At 40.1% G+C, this 15,724-nt stretch overlaps 1 long non-coding RNA gene across 1 annotated transcript; it reads left to right on the top strand.

Moving 5' to 3' along the window:
• Nucleotides 1-2,159: 2,159 nt before the first annotated feature.
• On the top strand, nt 2,160-10,545 carry LOC115608366. Its single transcript, XR_003991517.1, has 3 exons — nt 2,160-2,289; nt 8,125-8,316; nt 10,403-10,545. It is a non-coding gene; the product is annotated as an uncharacterized LOC115608366 (long non-coding RNA).
• Nucleotides 10,546-15,724: the final 5,179 nt, after the last annotated feature.

The raw sequence follows: 15,724 nt of genomic DNA, 5'->3' as shown, positions 1-15,724 counted from the left end.
TGTAATATTTGGCATCTTTACTTGATTTTAGAGCCTTAGCTTCTGTGTCAGAATAGGATGATTTAATGAGGAACTGAAGTAATATTTTCCTTCAGCCCTTACCCAGGCACTGTGTATTTTCTGAGTATGATCCTTTCTGATTTTGTTTATTATGGTTCAGAGGTTCTGGACCAAAAGATTAGAGTCTGTAGATCTGATCTTTCTTCCTCTTACAACTCCATGCTGGGCAGCATGCGGAGAGGAAGGTCCTGTTCGTAAGAGCTCACAGACTGGAGGCAGCAGGGGTGCAGGAGGTTAAAGCACCTTCCTAAACCACAGGCCTGGCATAGTGACATGCTGCCTGCTGTGGGTTGCATTTTGTTTGCTTGTATTTTGCTCCACATGCCACAGGCTGAATTGTGAATAAAACATGATCCTGTGATTTTGCTATGAAGCCACTAAGAGATCTACAGTCAAATTCTCCACTTCTCATATTAGTTATGAACATCATAGGTGTATGACTAGCAAAGCACCTACAAATTATCGTTCTTGGAAGAATTTTGTTGCTAAGATGTGCATGCTGCAAATGGCCTTCACCCTGGGCCCTGTTGTACTCTGCTGAATCTGAGACACAAATTCAAACTTCCCAGTTGGTTCCTGTGTGTATCGTGATCCCAAACTCAAACCTCACACTGCAATGCTGTGCTTGATAAGGTTCAGGTTTGAAATCTGAATGGCAGCTCTTCACAGTTGGATCTTTTATCTGATGAATGTTCAGGGGTGAAAAAAGAGCAGTGCATCTGGTAATGCACAGAAAGTAGATGTTTTCTAATAACATACAAGCTTGCAATTCACATGTCTGTAGACCACAACCCAATGTGCCTGTGATATGGAGGGACCCAAAGTCCACTGAACCCTCTAGGAGCTTCTCCATTGGCTTCTTCTGCTTTTTAGATCAGCTCCATAATGTACAGGACTATCTCTGATCCTGAAGGCACAAAGAAGCTGACAGAGGTCAAGAGCATCACTCATGTACTGATAATAGAAATAAGTCCAGCTAATAGGCACAACACAATGTAAAATGATGCCTCACAGGGTAAGAAAGGAATAGAAGCAGCTCCACTCTCCATTAAATTTGGATTTAAGAAATGCCAAGAAGTTGCTGCATCTTAAACATTCTTCCAAGTAAATGATAGTGAATTGATATTCAAGAATTAGGGTTGGCTGTGGATACTATTTTGGTTATTTAGCTGTTTCTTTAAATTCAGTATTTAAAGATGATTTCATTTCTGTCTCCATACAGCACAACTTCAGGCATAATTTTTAAACTACAGTTCAATACATGCAAATATAATAATTATTTTCAGTAGACATATGTATTATTTTATGCAATTATCTAATTAGCATAGTTGTCCTGTATTTCGTACCTATCCATGGTTTAGTTTCTGCAGCAAATTGTAGTATGATGTTTGGTCTGAAAAAGTGTATGATTCGGATTATGTATTTATAGTTCCCCAAAATGTGCACTGTGTGCTCCACAAACAAAACAAAAAACAAGAAGAAAAGAATCCAGGATGATAGCTGAGAAATTCTTTTTGCTATCAGCAAAAATAAGCACTGGTTTGATAAATTAATTTAGCCACTCCTCCACCAGGATGTACACTTACATGATATCACATAAATACAATTTGTGTGTGTGAAATACAACTCAACATTTTTGCAAGATGGACTGGATCCAAAATGCACTGAAGGTAATGAGAGAATATAATACACCATACTTTATGCATCCAACTATATAAATAAGTGCTGTGTAGGTGTGGGAGCTCATGCAGGAGCATGTGTCCTACCTGTGCGCACATACACAGCTATGCTATATTTTGCATTTTTGTATGCACGCGGTTTGTACACAGGGCTGGCACAATGTCATTGCAGGATATTTAAGCTTTATTTGAATTTAGCCTACTGCCTGATGCACTTAGAGCCTGCTTATCGTGATGCCTGGTGCAGAGAAGGAAATGCGGAAGTTATCGGTTTGGTATTAGGTGATTTGTGCTCTGGTGGGGGAAGGGGATCGGTGATCCCAAGTGGGACCCCTTAAAGCCCACAAGGGAAGGGGACACAGAAAGAAGTCACGACCTTGTTTGTTTTCCTCTGTTAGAAGTCAACAAGCCTGAAGGAATCACATTGCCTTGAAGCCACCACACAACCATGAAAAGCAGCTGAAAACATAACTCAGCCTCCTCAGAGAGCACCTGGCTGTGGAACAAACTGCAGTCTTTCCCTCACCCAGAGGAGGCTACGAAAAGCCCAGTAAGTGACCTCTTCAGCAAAGATTTGCATTGGCTTCTCCTCTCCCCACGTATCACTTACACTATATACATACTGTTGTTCCCACTGCCTCTCGCCGGTGTCATTGTACCTGCCTTCTAACCTCATGTTTTAATTCTGCAAAGGCTTTTGTGAGCAAGTCAGCATGCAGAGATGGTGTGAGTTTACAGCATGTTGGCTACGTTGTGCTAATTCCCATGTGGACACTTTCTGTGCATGTTAAAGGACCTTCTGTAAGCAGCTGTTCTGAGGCTGAGTACGATGCCTTGCATGTCTGTAGGCACCTAAGGATTTGGCGTAGAGACATTAGTCTGCACCCTGGAAAGGTAATTACTTTTTTGTACAAAAGACAAGGTCTCAGTAACACCACCTCAGTTACATAGAATTTGTAACCCTTTTGCTTTCTTTTTGAAGCAGAAAGCCTAGAAAACAGGAATAGGAATTAGTGGAGGGTTCGTTTATCACCACTGAGTCATTGCTTGAAGCAAATTTTGTCTACCTTGTTCCATAACATACCTGTGAATTGCCTACATACAACTCATCTATTGCTCTCAGCCCCACTAAATATATTTAAAATGCAGCTACACAAATGGGTCAGGAGGACCCCAAAAGTCATATGAGTTTGGAAACTTCTGTTGCTTCCAGTTATTTATTGTTTTGGTGGCAATCTTTAACTTGAGAGCTAAATTACTGGCTGACATAATAGCTTATGGTGCAAAGAGTCAGTTTCTCCAAATGAATTTGCTATGAACTAGTAAAAAGTCCTTGTTATAAATAGGCTTTCTCAGGTGGAAAGATGAAATATCCAGTATAAGATACTAAAATGCCATTGATTTCATTCTTCGTTATGTTGTCCTGCATATAAATCACCAGGGCTCCAAACACAATGCATTAGAAGTTAAAAATAGTTCTAATCAATAATTTACTACATTATTGATAGTTTTTGTAATGCTGACTTAATCCTTTGAAGTAATGTCTTTAAGGCATCTGAACAATACACACAGTATCCTGTCTAACAACCAGTCTGTACGGAGGATAAAAATCTACTGCTGTAACCTTTGTATTCTTTGCTCAAGTGCCAGGCATCTTTGCTTACAAAGCACTGGAACTTCTGGAGATGCTGAATGTGAGCAACCAGCCCCCAGATCCCCTCTGAGCACCTTGAGCCCTCCTGAATACCTGCATTTTTTCTGTGGCATTTCACTCCTTGTCACGGCAAAGGATGTTCACCATGATGGTGAAAGAGTATATTTATTCACTGTGATGGTGAAGGAGTATATTTATTTCAAGGTAAATAAGATCTTAGTGCAGCATGCAGGGTTGTCTCTGTGCAGGTGTCTGGAGGAGGGAGCACATTTGGCACTGGTAAGAAGGGAGATGTAGTTTACTTGACTGAGTTCCCATTGTAGCAGGGGGATAGAAGATGGAGGCACCAGCCATCACTGCCTCAGAGCTGCACTGTTTTCAATATGCAATTATACCATCCCTAAAGGTAAATAGAAGGTTTGTGTGTGAGAAATATTTCTGTGAAATAGTTTGCAGCTGAAAAGATAACACTATTCGCTGCCTCCTGCTTGCCTGTACAATTTTAATTATGTCAGGGAATCTCTCCTATTTTATATTCCATATATATTTATGGAATAAGCTGTTGGCAAATAGGACATTATTTCAAATAATTTAATGTATTTATTAAAAGAGATTACAAATCTATCCAGGCTATAGTCATTGCACTTAGGGCAACTATTATGGCTATATTATTGTTCCATTTATTTCAAAATATCTTTGGCAAGGACTGCTTCTCCATGAATACTGTAAGAGAGAGACTGTCTGATGATCTGCCCTTCTGTGTGGTAGAGGACTCTGCTGTCCCTAGGAACTCTGCTGTTCCTTCCTAGCCCTGTCCAGGTAACCATGCTCTGTTGATACAGAGTAGGGCCAGGGCAGAAGAAGAAGGTCCTGATATACCCTGGCTTGGTTATTTTATTTGTGCTATTTGACTTTATCCCATACTGGAACAGAGATACAGAGGCAGCCCCTGAGAAGCATTCAGTGAGAAGCTGCAGAGGTGCTGAGAGGCACAGATCTGCTGTACATCCCTTGAGGTTCAATGGAGGAATCCAAGGGTGCCAAAACCGGTTCCTTCACCAGTGCCAGTTTTCCTGATCTTGCTCAACTAGAGAAGTGTCTTAGATATTTCCCTTCCTAGCAGAGAGACAATACACCCCAAACATGACTGACTCGTGCCACTAGTGAGAAACTAGGTAAATTTTTCACAGCATGATGGTGGTTGCAGATGTCACACGTTTACCTGTTTGTACTCAGATCCTTCCTCCTTGGATGTGAAGGTCCTTGAACTCCATTTGAATGGTCCACAGAAGGTGATGAAGAAAGACCAGGCTTTTCTGTGGGTTTAACTTCACAAAAAGAGTCCAAATATTCATCTTCAAAGCAGGAAAAACACACAACTGCTGCACACACATAGTTGCAGAGCTACAGCAAGAGCAGTGGAAGGAAAAATCCTGACTCTGTCACCAGAGCCATATGGGTGCTAGGTGAAGTGGTGGAAGCAAAATCCAGCATGCTGTAGAACATGACCCAACATAATGGGGGAGGATGGGGACACCACAGTCTGCACACAGTCACTCACATGCACTCACACACTTGGTATGGAAAGGAGGGAAGGGATCAGAGCCTTCCTCTAGCCCTGACTGGGGATCTCCCAAGAAAAGCAGTAGCGGGCTATAAAGACCATTGCACTAACACAGCCAAGACCAAGCTGAGAGAATATGAAGTGAGCTCATTTCCATCTACCTCAAACAAAAGGACTAGTCTGCATTCATCCTTATCATTGTTATTGTTATTATTGCTGATATTGTTATTTCTGCAGCATTTTTACTCTGTTGGTGAAAACAATTGTCATTCCTAGTGTGCAGCCCCCACATAGCAACTTGCATGAACTGTTATAAAGCTGCTCATATAACTACTGGTACCTCACCAGTGATATAAGCACATTTGCCTACAAAGGAGCAAAACAGAGAACTGTATCCATTGCTAAAGAAGTGCAAAACCCTGTTCAAACCCTGAATGGTAAGTGAACCCCATGTCTTGAGAAAACAAAAGGTAGATGTGAACTGTGTCTGACACGTCTCTAGAGCAGCTTCTGAAGCATCCCATGCTGAGAAACAATTACTGCCAATGACTAAGCTATCATTTGCTGCTGTTTAATCAGTATCTAGAGCTTTCTATCATTTTTTCACATTATGGTCAAATAAATAATTGTATGCACTGTATTCATTTATATGCAATAGAGTCTAGGTAACAAGCTCATCAATTGATACATGTCTTAAGAAAGCATGGGTTAAGTAAACCCTGCATATGAGATTAACAATGCATCATGCTGTTATAAGTACCTGTGTGCCATACCCCAGAGTCACTGTGCTCTGTAGGCATCACAGCCTCTCTGAAACACTTGCTCTTTCACAGGATACAGCCCCAGCCCTGCAAGCTCCTACAGACCCACTCACATGCACTACACCTCCATTGGTTTAACTGGACAAGTCAAGGTCACAACATTAAACATCTTTATACCTGTTAGTAGGATTAGAGCTGTCATAATGTTTTGGGTGCTTTCTTCCTTCCTGAAGTGCTGCCATAGCTGCTTGTTTGGCATAATGTAACCCATAGCATATTTTATAGGTTTCCAACCTTTGAGCACAATGGATTAGAAAGGAGGTTAATTATGCATAAGACAGAAAGATTTATGTAAATATAAACCCAATATAATGTATTATTTACATACAGCCTGTACTTACCCTAAATAACTTCTAGAGGAATCTTGACTATCATGAATACCTTGCACCTCATTTCTGAATCTTAGTCCAGAAAAGAGTGAAGGATTCTGGCTATCTTAAATTGCTGCTGATATTTTCTAGACTAGAATATATTTGTATAAGAATATAACTTAACATGGATGGACAACAAACAGGATAAATCTCTATCATTTATTACATTTGCCTAGCGATCAAAGGTGTCTAACTAGACATTTTCCTCATTGGTTGTTTGCATTAGATATGCAAATCTTCTTTCTTGCAGAGCCATTTCCGAATATATTTGCAAGGCTATTGATGTCCATTACTTCACTTAAATATAGATCAGAAATACTGACAAATATTTTCATTCAAAGAGTTTGATCATTTTCAGATTACTCTCCATGCTAGTAATTAACCTCAGTCAACACCCTTCCATAGCACTTTCAAACACAGTTCCTAGCAAACATAAAGTTTCATAAATATGTACTAAATAACCTTAAAGCCCTTTATGAATAATTATGAGTTTTTAAGTTTTTGTGAATCTGCATATTAATTCCATTCCATAAATAATACATGAAGCAAAAATCCAGCTTGTTTGGTGTCTGGGGACAGAGGAAGAAAAGGAGGGGATAATTATCAGTTTAATGTGGGAAAATACTTAACCTAAAAGATTATCTTCAAAACTGATGACTCCATAGGTTTGTATATATGTGTGTATAAACATATATATGTAAAAAATTACATATGAGATGTGTCTATCTGCGGACACAGTTGAGGCATGCATCCACTCTGAAAGAATGCTTTAATTTGAAGCATGTTATGCTTCTGTCTCTACTGTGCCATGCTGAGCTCTTTAAGTGAAAAACAACATGATGAGCTTAGCCTCCATATAGTCCCTCTTTCTATAAATGTACGTTCCCCCAAAGGTAGAAAATTAATGAGAGGCTGCTGACTGAAATTACTACATTTTGCCTTCTGTGGGACATTATGGATTTAAAAGATAAGAGAGAGTGCAGCAAGTCCAGAAACAATTTCATTTCATTAATCCCTTAAGTGCCTCGGGATGAGCAGCCATGTCCAGCAAAGGTGATGTTACACCAGCTTTTGCATGACTATTGCACGTCATCCGAGCACGGTACCTCAGTGCCTTGTGTGCTCTGCTTCTCGTCTCTGGATGGAAGACATCCAATAAAAAGATGGAGAGGGAATGATATATGGCTGAATGGTCTTAGACTGACGCTTCCTGGATGCACGCTGACAGTAATGGGAAACGTAAGGGGTTTGCAGAGCCAGCTCTCTGCTGATGCAGTGCTTGGGTTTTTCACAGAGTTTACAGTAAAGAAAAGGTATTTTCTGGTCAACTTTTTTTTCCAGATAACAAAATGGAAACTATTATTTTTAAAATCAGAACCCAAGAAGATATTAAACATTTGCCTAACTGTGTGTGTTTGGTAGAAGTGTATTGATCACTGCTTCTTTTATAGCTGTGATAGTTTAAGAATATAAACACAACAATTTATCTGCTGTCAGATAAAGTACAGCAGATGTGGTTGGAAAACATACAGATTTTGGGCACTTGAAAGAGAATTTGGCTGCGTGAAACCCTGTCTGTTTCCCACTGCCATTTATTGTTCGTAGAGTCTTTTGAGAGAAAATGATCACATTAGAATTTTATATTTTTAAATAAAGAACTCAATTTGTTTTTTAAGCATTAATCCACCTACAAAATGAAAATAGATTTCAAGCCTTTTCAAGTCTTTTAGATCTATTTCATTTCATGGTCCTATTCTGCACTGGTTTGAAGCATGAAAGGCAGTATTTAAACATTTTAATAAAAACAAGTGACTAAATAGCAAGCCTGTTCTCTTGGGTTTAAAACGAACAGAAAGAAAAAAAAGGAAAGCTAAACTTATACGAGAATTTTGAGAGTTGAAAATGCTCCATTGTTGCTATCACTATTTTCTAACACTGCAGCATCACTGGAGGGAGGAATATCTCATTTTTTCAGGGCAGAGAAGATTGCTGGGAAGGTGTGTGATACATAAACTGATGGGAGCCAGTATCATGAGTGGTTGAACAGCTTCAAGAGGCTGGTACAAGTCTATCCCAGCTGAAGAGCTATCCCAGTACATGGATGAGTCCTTCATAAATCTCTGCACCTCTTTCTCCAAGCAGGCAACATCAGGAGTGCCCTTGGCAGGTGGGTGACCATGCTCATGGAAACTGAGCAGTGCAAATGCTCCCTACCCCTCATGCAAAGTGACCTGTGGTAGCAAAACTCTGCTGTTTAACCTGTTTAAATCTATTTAAGCAGCTTGACTCATGCAGTCAGTAATAAAAGCGATGAGGTGAGTGGCTGTACCACCACATCGGAAAGGCTGATAACTTCTGGCAGGAGAGTGGCGAGAAACAGGGGAATTTAGCCCTACCTGCAGCCACAGCGGGATGTGTACACACAGAGGAAATCATTGTATTTCACTCTTACACCAGCCCTTCCTTTTCTGTGTACAAGGAAAAGCAGAGGAATAATGACTCCATGGAAGTGCTTGAATCAAAAGCTTGATCTGAAGCTTCTCTAAAACTTTCTGGGAATGAGGGAGGGACTTGTGGAAGTTTTTAGTAGCACTATATCTCTTCACCGAAGGCCTATTAACTAATTATAAAGCTGGCAATAGTTTGAGGGAGGGAGGGAAATATGGAGCAACCCTCTTGTTTTCTATTAGAAATAGGACACAGGTGAAAGAACTATTTTAAAGGCCAGTATTACAGTTATTTGGGAACATGTATCCCTTGTAAACTGAGAGGTCATTAAGAATCTGTAAATTAACTATTTTTATTGCATAGGGGAAAAAACACAGCCCATAAAATATTTAATCATTGTTGCTGTGTCTCATGGAAGGCAATACTTCTTGCCTCTGAAATGTTTTATGTGGATACAAACCTGTTGATGAGTAGTTTAAGCTAATTCTTATGTGTGCTGGTCTCATGAATTCATACACTTTAGTATGAACTCAGCTGCAGCCTATGTTATTGGTTAAACTGTTTTCATCTAAAACCCACTCTGAATCCCCAACAAAAGTAGCAGGCCAGATGCCCAGACTGCAGCTAGAGACCCTCATTAGGCATCATTTGCATCCTATTAACCACTGAGCAGTGGGTCATTCGCTGCCTGTCAACCATTCAAGTCATTCCTTTTGTGTTAATTAGTAGAGAAATAAGGAGTTAATGAAGATCTTATGATCTGTGATGATTCATCTTTGTTGTTTCAAACGAATCCCTGCTCTCTGAGCACTCCAATGAGCTCCTACACACCAAATAATAGAGAAGTAGTCAGAGGGAGCTTACGGCGGCCTTCGGAGTGTTGTTCCCCAGGGACCTTTTGCATGGTGGGCTTTGTTAGCTAAAGATTAGAAGGAGTTAATTGCTTCAAGATTGCTAGCAGATTAGGTTACAGGGTGTGTTGTATCTATGTAAGCATATGTCAGGTCTAGTTAAAAGATAGAAGATGCTTATTTTAATAAAATTATGAAAGAAATAATTAGTTTGTCATTATAGAGAAAATCTTATTTCTACTTTTAATTTGAGCACTTACAGATAAATGCAGTGCTGGTTTTGCTCTCTTTTTTCTTCTCAAAATGGAAGAGGACAGCTCTTTGCTGGACAGCATGGCTCCTTAGTCTGGTCGCAGGCTTTCGTCTGACTTCCCATCGCTGTTTGGGCAGAATAGAGCAGGGCTGGGCTGTGCAGGAGGCTGCAGCTCATGTCTCCTGTAGCTCCTCTTCCTCTCGCTCTAAGGGAATGAGGGCTCATGGGCTGACTGAGTGGTTTGCCAGCCCTCCTCCCTGGAAAGACTGTTTTTCTTGCAACTCAAGAAAATCCCAGAACACCTGGGACCTGAAGCCTCAATCCCCCTTACTGGGATGGTGATATCTTGATTGTCCTGTAGCTACAATCCCTGACGAAGAGTCCCTCTTCAGCATCCTTTTAGGCCCCCTACAGATACTGGAAGGTTGCTCTGAGGTCTCCACACAGCTTCTCTTCTCTAGGCGCAACAGCCCCAACTTTCTCAGCCTGTCTTCACACAGGAGGTGCTCCAAGAAATGGTTCTTATGTCCACACCAGCTCTGATACTCAGGTATATTTATTTTTAAAACAGGAAAATAAAGTTGAAAATTTTGTTTCCCCATTTCACATTTGTTTCCTCTGGATCAGAGACACTGTCTTGGGAACTACGCTGGCACAGCTGGAAAGATTAATACCTCTTCTCCTCCAATTCCTTACTGCAGGCTGCTGCTTCCAACAGCAGGAACATTGAAATGGACCTTCATCATTTATGGCTTGGACATATACCAAAATAAACCCCAAATTTAATATTCTGGGCTGTAAACCAAAGTAAATCAATAAAGAAGAGCTTCTTGTCCACATGGAAGATAGTTGCAGTTCTTCTTGTCGTGGTGATGCTAACTTCTGGAGAGAAGCTGAAGTGCTCTATAAATTGGCCTCCTTATGTTCTTCTGAATTTTTCAGCAACCTTCTGAGTTCACATAATGGCAGGGATATGGGCTGCAGATGTCAGGAGCTTCACCAGGACAAGCGATAATTGCTTCTCCTCTTCCTCCTTGCTTGATTTCTTGGAGGGGACAAAAAGCCCAGAACTGAAATGAATTATGTAGGTTTCCCAAATATTGTGAAAGTTTTTAATTAGACCTATTTTTCCCTGTACAGCTTTTTTATTTATAAAATTAATTATTTGTTCAGTGCTATATTAAAGTGTCTGTGAATGTTGAGGTGCATTTTAGCAATCAACAATATCCTAAAAGAGCTCAGGATCAGTCTGAAAAACACACCACTCACTCATCTCCATTTTAGCTCTCACAAATAGCGTGTCAGTTAGAAGTGGCTGTTTTCTTATTTGTGAAGAAATACTGTGCAAATTGCAAAGATATATCTGGTGAACTTTTTACAAAGACATATCTGGTGAATTTTTTACATCCTACTGTGAAAATTGTATATAATTCATCTTCCTGGCTGTAAAAAACCTAAAACAAGTCAGATATTTGGGTCGTCTTCAATAGTATTTTCTTAGTTTCATTGGTAAAGGCATGGGAATAAGCTTGGTGAGGCAGGAGAGCAGCATAGAATCATAGAATCATAAGATTCCTAGAATTTTTTGGGCTGAAAGGGACCTTAAAGCTCATTCAGCTCCAATCCCCTGCCACAGGTAGGGACACGTTCCACTAGAGCAGGTTGCTCCAAGCCCCTGTGTCCAACCTGGCCTTGAACACTGCCAGGGATGGAGCAGCCACAGCTTCTAGGGGCAACCTGTGCCAGCGCCTCACCCCTATGGCTTGCACAGGTCCCTTGCACTGCCCAGTGAGTTGGAAGGTGAACACAGGACCCAGCACCCTGGTGCTCTGCATGTGCCACTCCTTGCACGGGAATCTTGTTGGCACTTGGAAGAAGGAGACGTCCTGTGATGCTTTGCCTGGGCTGGGGCTGAGGCAGCAGTACTGGTGAGCCCAGTGACTGCAGCAGCAGTTACTGCTGTTTCATTATGTTAGAGTTTCTCTCAGCTTTAATTGCTCTAAATGAAGAGGGGTTTCACGCCACTTGGATGTTGAAGAGGAAAAAACCCTACCCTGCCCCTACGCATGGGTTAAAAAGGTTGACCAGTGCAAGTAATAAGGGAAAGGTGGCCATCAATCTGAGTGACTTCAGAGAGCTGAAGGAGATGGGAATATAATTGGAGGTGAATCAGGTGCTGGAGGAACCACAGGGAGCAGGCAGTGGAGCGGGTGGGAGTGGGGACACAGCCTGCAAAACACAGCCCAGCTCCTCTTCAAATAACCAAAGCTAAAGCTAAGTAAGTGCGGGGTCAGTCCTTAAGCATCCCCTTAAGCCTAGCCAAGTTTCAGCGCCTGCAGCAGCAGAGTGGCAGCAACAGATATTTTCTGCTTCTCCTGCCGCATCAGTCAGAAAGAGATGGCTTTTGCATGGGGTGGGAGGTGGGGAAGAAGCAGAGAGAGAGAAAAGGGAAAAAAAAATAAGCAGAAGTAATTTATTCGGGATCTTTGAGAGGATAATAGCCAATTATTTGTTTATAACACTGGTTAAATTTTCATTAGGCAGATTAATGGAATATCATGTACTGTCAACATTGGACTGAGGGGTGGTCTGTAAGAGATAAACGGGCAAACAGTCGATGTGTCTCCCTGAGTAAATTAGTTTTTGCTTTCCTGTTTTTCATATGAAAATGGAAAGGTGGACAAGGTGGTGCATTTTAAAACAGGTCTCAAGATGGGCCAAATCAGTTAAATATGAAAGCAATTCTGGTAATAAATACATTATAATAACTTAGCATCGTGCCTATCATTTTGATTTCATGAAAGTCTGGGATAATGTAGATTTTTAACCTGCTCTCTTAATACACATTTCCTCTTCCTGAACTTCAGCGTTTCTTGCTGTGAGGTGAAAGCATATTACTTTTTTTTGCCTGATTTTTCTGTGTAATCTGTTCAGTATTACAGCTGGTAAGTGCTAGAGGCTCACAGCTCTTTCTTGTGAATTCTGGTATTATCATACTGGATAGCATGAGCAGTCCCCTCTAAGTACTGTATTATCAGCATCAGAACCCCTGAGTGGTTATGGTTGCATATCCTCCTCTTTTGAAGTCAGAATATTTTTTAACGTATTAGGCTGGGATTTTCAGACAGACCACGAACAGGTAGACACCCAAATTTCAGCGTGAGCCAGGCCCATAAGTCCACGTAACCTCTTTGAAAATCTCAAGGTGTTTTATAGAAGACCAAAGCCATGCAGAAGGTCTCATCAGCCTCATCACCTGAATTTGACTTCACAATTCTGCTGCTCTCAGCACTACACAGGCAGGTGGAGAAGTCCTCTCCAGTGAACGCAGCTCTGGAATACACAGCAGGTTTAAACAGCCCCAAGACAGTTCAGTCAAACTTGACCACTCATAACCACAGAGCACAAAAACAGCCTTTTGCTGTTAGGAATGGCAAAATACTGATTTTTGATGACATATTACTATGGCAGTGCCATGCAGGTTTCCATTTACAGACAGCACTTGGTGACATTTGCTCTTTTAGGTCACAAGGCTGCTTGATTTTGAGGCCATATAATGCTTCCAAGAATAATATTCATTCTTATGCTTCTTAAAATTGCAATTTTAATATCCGTCTTTAGGAAAATGAGCTGATGTTCTGTTTACAAAATCCCCAAGTTCTTACACTATGTGTTGATAAAAAGCCTTAGATATAGTGAGACGACAACTTGTCCTTCTCACTTTCTGACCTCATCAGAACATCTGTAAAGAAACCGAACTGAGAATTAAGTAACGATGCACAGCATTGGTCTGAAACTGTATTCCTTGGGTTTCTTGTTGCAGCCATCTCAAAAGTCCCCCTCTCATATGATCATAGACCTACCTTTGGAAGTCACTTTTCTCTATATTCATCAACTAGGAGGCTCACTATGTTCTTCTTCTGCCACACAACATGGTACTTTGCCATGTATCAACAGAACAAACAGCATGACAGCCTGAATCCAGGCCATGAAGATGTTTCATACTAACCTCAAGGGATAAGAAAATTCACTCTAGATTCTTACATTCATTTATCTCTTAAGTACTGCATTGTGAACTCTTCTTTCCAAGTAGTTCATTTTATCTTTAAGTCAATGGAATGGCCATTGTAAAACATTCACTTTCAATTGTTTCAGAATGTTACAATAAAAGCAGACATATTTTAAAATGTACATATAATTTTAAGATTAAATGCTCTGAAGAAATGGAATTCAAACAAAACCAGAATGGCTAGTGAAACATTTTTCTTGAATGTGAGCCTGCTTTTATCGAGATCAAGACATCCTGAAAAAATCCCCAGCATTTTATGACAGGAAAGTCGTTCTGAAAAAAAAAAATCTCAGCAAATATTACTGAATCATTAGGTACACAGTGCTGAGAAACTTGCACTACTAAGAAGTGGGGGGTTCTGGTATCACCAGACCCACTGTGATAACCAGTCTATTCCAAGTTATTCTATTTCCCTTTGACCAGTTTTAATCTTGCCTGCTTACATGAAGAAGCCTTCAATTACATGCATATCTAAGTGGTGCAGATCCCTGACAGCAAGGGACTATGAGCTATGCCGAGTATTGCCGTGAAGTGTATTTTCTAGTTTCTGTTCCATTTTTGACTGAAAGTTGTTGCTGTGATGCAGGATCTCTTTAAAGAGTTAAAATGTTTGCTAGCATACTTATGGATGTCTGTAATGAATGGGATTATCTGTCAGTGCAGACAGAATAGCACTAATAATGCAAGTAAACTCTCATCTTGCAGATGTTTTTCTATTTCATCTTGGGAGTGAATCTGTTCACTTACAAATCTTGCTTTGGTTTAAAAAAGAATTAGTATTCTAGCAAGTCCTCTCCATGGAATGACATTCATCATTTTCAATGTAAATGAAATGTTGCAATAACTGATGGGCTCTATTTTTCTTGTATGAATTTAAAAGATATGTGAATTTTGGAGGGGAAAAAGGAAAAAGAGAATTAGTATGTACTTGATTTAAAACATTGTGAAGTATGAAGTCCATCCTGCAAACCATTCCTAAGAGGCATGGTAGCAACTAGCAAAGATGTTACTCCAAAACTGCCAGTAGCAGTTTTGTTACAGTTCAATTGAAGCAAAATATTCACTAAGAAAGGAATGAATTCTCACCCCATATCCATCCAGAGATTCTCCATTTGCGTGAATGGAAGATACATGTGTGTATATGGAGGCGTCTTTTTTCCTAATAGTCCATATGATAAACTCGTAAGGGTTTTGTGGAATATTTATATTTTCCTTGCGTGCTGTGAGCCAGATTTCTCTCACAAGGGATATATAAATATTAAATGCATCAAAGCAGTCATATTTTAGCAAGTATTCTTCATTTCCACAACATTCTTACAAAACATTCCATCATAATCATAATAATAATAATAATAATAAAAAATACCCACCCATAAGGATGAGGCTAAATGTGAGATTTGGTTTGTGCACACAGATATCTGCCATTTCAGAGGATGGCAAGTTTCCACTTCCCTAAATGAACAGGTCTGCTTTCACTGAAGAACTGGTGAATTTGACCCTCTACTAACTATAAACGGAGTCTCAGTTTAGTTGGATTTTTTAGTCATGTTAATGCAATTTATCTACTGCATTGGGAGACTAATCTCCACATTTCAATACATTAGTTAAAATGAGGCAGTCTTTATACCATTCTGTGATTAGTAACTGTACTAGAGACTTGCCTTTTTCATGGGATGTAATTTTGTCTGTTCAGATCACCATAATTAGTGCCTCTTACTTGCAGTACTCAAAATAACCAGCAACAAACTGTATGTAAGCTGAGGCTTTTAAAGGAGTCTAAATCAGTTAGGCTCCCAGATCCTATCAAAAGACAGTTGAGTTTGGTCCCTCATCAATCTTAAATCCCTTTGGAAATCCCAATATTAATTCATGCTAAAGGATCAAATATGTCCTGTAAACCAAGAGTTCAGTGGCTGCTCTATTAGCAGAACAGAAAGAATAAAGTCACTCTCCA

The sequence above is a fragment of the Strigops habroptila genome, chromosome 5 (genome assembly GCF_004027225.2).
Source record: "Strigops habroptila isolate Jane chromosome 5, bStrHab1.2.pri, whole genome shotgun sequence".
Taxonomy (NCBI): domain Eukaryota; kingdom Metazoa; phylum Chordata; class Aves; order Psittaciformes; family Psittacidae; genus Strigops; species Strigops habroptila.
The sequence above is the reverse complement of the archived record's forward strand: the minus strand, read 5'-3'. Positions and strand labels throughout refer to the sequence as shown.